Genomic DNA, 6,939 nt, shown 5'->3' on the forward strand with positions numbered 1-6,939 from the left:
GACTCACAGCAGATCTCTCAGCAGAAACCCTACAAGCCAGAAGAGAGTGGGGGCCAATATTCAACATCCTTAAAGAAAAGAACTTTCAACCCAGAATCTCCTATCCAGCCAAACTAAGCTTCAATTCATAAGTGAAGGAAAAATAAAATCCTTTGCAAACAAGCAAGTACTTAGAGATTTCGTCACCACCAGGCCTGCTTTACAAGAGCTCCTGAAAGAGGCTCTACACATATAAAGGAACAACCAGTACCAGCCACACCAAAAACATGCCAAATGGTAAAGAGCATCAACACAATGAAGAATCTGCATCAACTAATGGGCAAAACAGAGAGCTAGCACAAAAATGGCAGTATCAAATTCACACATAACAATATTAACCCTAAATGTAAATGGACTAAATGCCCCAATCAAAAGACACAGACTGGCAAATTGGATAAAAAGCCAAAACTCATCAGTGTGCTGTATCCAGGAAATCCATCTCACATGCAAGGATACACAAAGGCTCAAAATAAAGGGATGGAGGAAGATTTACCAAGCAAATGGAGAGAAAAAAAAAAAGCAGGAGTTGCAATTCTCATCTCTGATAAAATAGACTTTAAAGCAACAAAGATCAAAAGAGACAAAGAAGGACATTACAGAACGGTAAAAGGATCGATGCAACAAGAAGAGCTAACAATCCTAAATATATATGCACCCAATACAGTAGCACCCAGATACATAAGGCAAGCTCTTAATGACTTACAAAGAGACTTAGACTCCCACATAATTATAGTGGGAGACTTTAACAACCCACTGTCAATAATAGACAGATTAACCAGACAGAAAATTAACAAGGATATCCAGGACTTGAACTCAGACCTGGACCAAGCAACCCTAATAGACATTTACAGAACTCTCCACCCCAAATCCACAGAATATACATTCTTCTCAGCACCACATCACACCTACTCTAAAATTGACCACATAATTGGGAGTAAATCACTCCTCAGCAAATGCAAAGGAACGGAAATCGTAACAAACAGTCTCTCAGACCACAGTGCAATCAAGTTAGAACTCAGAATTCAAAAACTAACTCAGAAGCGTACAGCTTCATGGAAACTGAACAACTTGCTCTTGAATGTTGACTGGATAAACAATGAAATGAAGGCAGAAATAAAGATGTTCTTCAAAACCAACGAGAACGAAGACACAACATACCAGAATCTCTGGGACACATTTAAAGCAGTCTCTAGAGGAAAATATATAGCAATAAGTGCCCACATGAGAAGCAAGGAGTGATCTAAAATTGACACCCTATTGTCAAAATTCAAAGAGCTAGAGGAGCAAGATCAAAAAAATTCAAAACCTAGCAGAAGACAAGAAATAGCTAAGATCAGAGCAGGACTGAAGGAGATAGAGACAAAAAACCCTTCAAAAAATCAATAAATCCAGGAGCTGGTTTTTTGAAAAGATCAACAAAATAGATAGACCACTAACCAGATTAATAAAAAAGAAAAGAGAGAATAACCAAATTGATGCAATAAAAAACGATAAAGGGGTATCACCACAGATTCCACAGAAATTAAAACCATCATCAGAGATTATTACAAACAACTCTATGCACATAAACTAGTAAACCTGGAAGAAATGGATAAATTCCTGGACACTTGCCTCCTCCCAAGCCTAAACCAGGAAGAAGTTGAAACCCTGAATAGACCAATAACAAGGTCTGAAGTTGAGGCAGCAATTAAGAGCCTACCACCCAAAAAAAGCCCAGGTCCAGATGGGTTCACAGCCGAATTCTACCAGACATGCAAAGAGGAGCTGGTAATATTCCTTCTGAAACTATTCCAAACAATCCAAAAAGAGGGAATCCTTCCTAAATCATTTTATGAGACCAACATCATCCTGATTCCAAAACCTGGCAGAGACTCAACAAGAAAAGAAAACTTCAGGCCAATATCCAAGATGAACATAGATGCAAAAATCTTCAATAAAATACTGGCAAGCCGATTGCAACAGCACATCAAAAAGCTTATCCACCATGATCAAGTAGGCTTCATCCCGGGGATGCAAGGCTGGTTCAACATACGCAAGTCTATAAACGTAATTCATCACATAAACAGAACCAAAGACAAAAACCACATGATTATCTCAATTGATGCAGAGAAGGCCTTTGACAAAATTCAACAGCCCTTTATGCTAAAAACCCTCAATAAGCTAGGTATTGATGGAATGTATCTCAAAATAATAAAAGCTATTTATGACAAACCAACAGCCAATGTCGTACTGAATGGGCAAAAACTGGAGGCATTCCCTTTGAAATCTGGCACTAGACAAGGATGCCCTCTCTCACCACTAATATTCAATATAGTACTGGAAGTTCTAGCCAGAGCAATCAGGCAAGAAAAAGAAATAAAGGGTATTCAAATAGGAAAGGAGGAAGTCAAATTGTCTCTATTTGCAGTTGACATGATTGTATATCTAGAAGACCCCATCATCTCAGCCCAAAATCTCCTGAAACTGATAAGCAATTTCAGCAAAGTCTCAGGATAGAAAATCAATGTACAAAAATCACAAGCATTCCTATACACCAATAACAGACTTAAAGAGAGCCAAATCAAGAATGAACTGCCATTCACAATTGCTACAAAGAGAATAAAATACCTAGGAATACAACTAACAAGGAAAGGAAAGGACCTCTTTAAGGAGAACTACAAGCCACTGCTCAACGAAATAAGAGAGGACACAAACAGATGGAGAAACATTCCATGTTCATGGTTAGGAAGAATCAATATCGTGAAAATGGCCATACTGCCCAAAGTAATTTACAGATTCAATGCTATCCACATCAAGCTACCAATGACCTTCTTCACAGAACTGGAAAAAGACACCTTAAACTTTATATGGAACCAAAAGAGAGCCCGCATAGCCAAGTCAATTCTAAGCAAAAAGAACAAAGCAGGAGGCATCACACTACCAGACTTCAAACTATACTACAAGGCTACAGTAATCAAAACAGCATGGTACTGGTACCAAAACAGAGATAAAGACCAATGGAACAGAACAGAGGTCTCGGAGGCAACACAACATATCTACAACCATCTGATCTTTGACAAACCAGACAAAAACAAGCAATGGGGAAAGGATTCCCTGTTCAATAAATGGTGTAGGGAAAACTGGCTAGCCATGTGCAGAAAGCAGAAACTGGACCCCTTCCTGACACCTTACACTAAAATTAACTCCAGATGGAATAAAGACTTAAACATAAGACCTAACACCATAAAACCCTAGAAGAAAATCTAGGCAAAACCATTCGGGACATAGGCGTAGGCAAGGACTTCATGACCAAAACACCAAAAGCATTGGCAACAAAAGCCAGAATAGACAAATGGGACCTAATCAAACTCCACAGCTTCTGCACAGCAAAAGAAACAGTCATTAGGGTGAATTGGCAACCAACAGAATGGGAAAAAATTTTTGCAGTTTACCCATCTGACAAAGGATTGGTATCCAGAATTTACAAAGAACTAAACAGATTTACAAGAAAAAAAACAAACAAGCCCATTCAAAAGTGGGCAAAGGATATGAACAGATACTTTACAAAAGAAGACATACATGAGGCCAACAAACATACGAAAAAATGCTCATCACCACCGGTCATCAGAGAAATGCAAATCAAAACTACATTGAGATACCATCTCACGCCAGTTAGAATGGCCATCATTTAAAAATCCAGAGACAACAGATGCTGGAGAGGATGTGGAGAAATAGGAACACTTTTACACTGTTGGTGGGAGAGTGAATTAGTTCAACCATTGTGGAAGACAGTGTGGCGATTCCTCAAGGACATAGAAATAGAAATTCCATTTGACCCAGCAATCCCATTACTGGGTATATATACAAAGGATTATAAATCGTTCTACTATAAGGACACGTGTACACGAATGTTCATTGCAGCACCGTTTACAATAGCAAAGACCTGGAACCAACCCAAATGCCCATCTATGATAGACTGGACAGGGAAAATGTGGCACATATACACCATGGAATATTATGCAGCCATAAAAAATGATGAGTTTGTGTCCTTTGTAGGGACATGGATGAACCTGGAAACCATCATTCTCAGCAAACTGACAGAAGAGCAGAAGATCAAACACTGCACGTTCTCACTCATAGGCGGGTGTTGAACAATGAGAACACATGGACACAGGGAGGGGAGCACTACACACTGGGGTCTGTTGGGGGGAAACAGGGGAGGGTCAGTGGGGGGTGCAGAGATGGGGACAGATAGCATGGAGAGAAATGCCAGATATAGGTGATGGGGAGGAAGGCAGCAAATCACACTGCCACGTGTGTACCTATGCAACAATCTTGCATGTTCTTCACATGTACCCCAAAACCTAAAATGCAATAAAATAAAATAATAAATTTTAAAAAAGGAAAAAAAAAAAAAAGAAACAAAGAAATCCAAGCATCAGCCCTCCAGAGACTTCTCCAAGATCCTAGATTTTGCCGACATCATTTCTCCCCTTATATTCTCTCAATTCCTAAAGATGTTAGCTGTTTTCTCAGAGTATTAATCTCTGGGTTAACCAATTCCCTGTATTAAATTCCTTCTGCTTAAAATAATTAACACGGTTTCTCTTTCCTTCATTCAACTTTGACTGACAGCAATTATTACAATAAAAATTTACTTTGTATGCTAGAATTTCTTTTTCTGAAATCATAATGTAAAAAAGAGTTTCTTCAAATATAAAGATCTTTACTACAGGAAAATTGGTACCAAAAATCCACAAAAACAACTCTGTAAAATCCCTATTAGAGCCGACTGCCATGGCTCATGCCTGTAATCCCAGCACTTTGGGAAGCTAAGGTGGGTGAATCGCCTGAGGTCAGGAGTTCAAGACCAGCCTGGCCAACATGGTGAAACTCCCTCTCTACTAAAATACCAAAATTAGCTGGGTGTGGTGGCAGGTGCCTGTAATCCCAGCTACTAGGGAGGCTGAGACAGCAGAATTTCTTGAACCAGGAGGCAGAGGCTGCAGTGAGCCAAGATTGTACCACTGCACTCCAATCTGGGCAATAGAGTGAGACTCCGTCTCAAAAAAAAAAAGAAAAAAATCTCTCTTAGGATACTTCAGCTACTTATGTTGAAAGCTTCATGACTCATAAAAACACTTAACCAGTGGAGAACAGTTGCTCACAACTGTAATCCCAGCACTTTGGGAGGCCGACGTGGGTGGATTGCCTGAGGTCAGGAGTTCATGGCCAGCATGACAAACATGGCAAAACCCCATCTCTACTAAAAATATAAAAATTAGCAGGCCATGGTGGTGGGCACCTGTAATCCCAGCTACTCAGGAGGCTGAGGCAGGAGAACTGCTTGAACCCAGGAGACAGAGATTGCAGTGAGTCGAGATCACACCATTGCACTGCAGCCTGGACGACAGAGCAAGCCTCCATCTTGAAACACAACAACAGCAAAAAAACCCACTTGACCTGCAGTGTCATTCCTAATCAGCATTTATATCCCAAAGCCCTCTTCACTCTTCAGGAGTCCATTTCTATACATACCAACGGAAGCCAATACTTAGGAGCCAATATTCTTAGGAATATTCTGCCAATTATGCCAGTGGGTTTGGATCCTGCATTTAAGAGGAGCAAATAAATATTTAAAAATCAGATTTTATAAGCCAGCCATGTTTGGGGGAGAGGGCAGTGATTACTCAGCCTAGAACAGAAGACCTCATTTTATAAAACCATTTGCCTGAAGATATCTTTAGAAATTTATACGTGCAAATATATGTTTCCAAAAAAAACGAGATTACATTATAGTTTTTTTTTTTTAATTTAGAAACATCTACACTGATATGGTTTGAATTTGTGTACCCGCCTAAATCTCATGTCAAATTGTAACCCCCCATGTTGGAGTTGAGGCCTGGTGGTGACTGGATCATGGGGGCAGATTTCACTATTACTGGTCTCATGATAGTGAGTTCTCAACAGACGTGGTTGTTTAAAAGTGTGTAGCACCTTCACTTTCTCTCTCTTCCTTCTGCTCTGGCCATGTAAGACATGTCTTCTTTGTCTTCACCTTCTGCCATGATTGTAAGCTTCCTGAGGCCTCGCAGACATATTTACTGTACAGCCTGATGACCTGTAAGACAATTAAACCTCTTTTCTTTATAAATTACACAGTCTTAGGTAGTTCTTTATAGCAATGCTAGAACAAACTAATACATTCACTGAACTAATAATTACGGCTACACCTTGTATATAGGAATTGTTGTAGTAATGTCTTTTCTTCTTACAATAAGTACACATTGCTTTTATTATAATGGAAAACATATTTTAAAATTCCTCTAGTGCAAATTTTAAATACTGGAATTTTAAAGCTGGGATTCACCTTCCATTTGAATGAAAATGCCTCAAGTATGCTATGCCTTTTCAGTAAGCATCTACTTAGCATCTATGGTGTGCCTGGTAGTGTACTAAAAGAACCCCAAAGTAAAATTCCTGTTCATGGAGAATCTAAACCTTACTGGCATGGTTCATAGGCATTTTTACAGTAAGTGGCCAATACATGATAGACCCTCAGTAAACACTTGTTTAATGAACACACACATGTACCATCACAGGATTTACTCTTCAAACTCTTGTTTCGTAGATTAGCTTCATTCAGTTCATTTATCACACACATATCATATTCCATCACTTCTAAGACACATATTGTCCACTTCTGAACTCTAAAATCAGAATGAAGCTTATCGTCAATGTGATTTTTTTAAAGTATTCTATCAGACAATTTGCAGCATTTTCTCTTTTATAATGCTTGGCTGTCTCCCCACCCAAATCTCATCCTGAATTGTAACTCCCACAATTCCCATGTGTTGTGGGAAGAACCCTGCAGGAGGTGATTGAATTACGGCAGTGGGTCTTTTCCGCACTGTTCTTGTG

This window comes from Sapajus apella, unplaced genomic scaffold, assembly GCF_009761245.1.
Source record: "Sapajus apella isolate SASKATOON/1434 unplaced genomic scaffold, GSC_monkey_1.0 scaffold29, whole genome shotgun sequence".
Taxonomy (NCBI): Eukaryota; Metazoa; Chordata; class Mammalia; order Primates; family Cebidae; genus Sapajus; species Sapajus apella.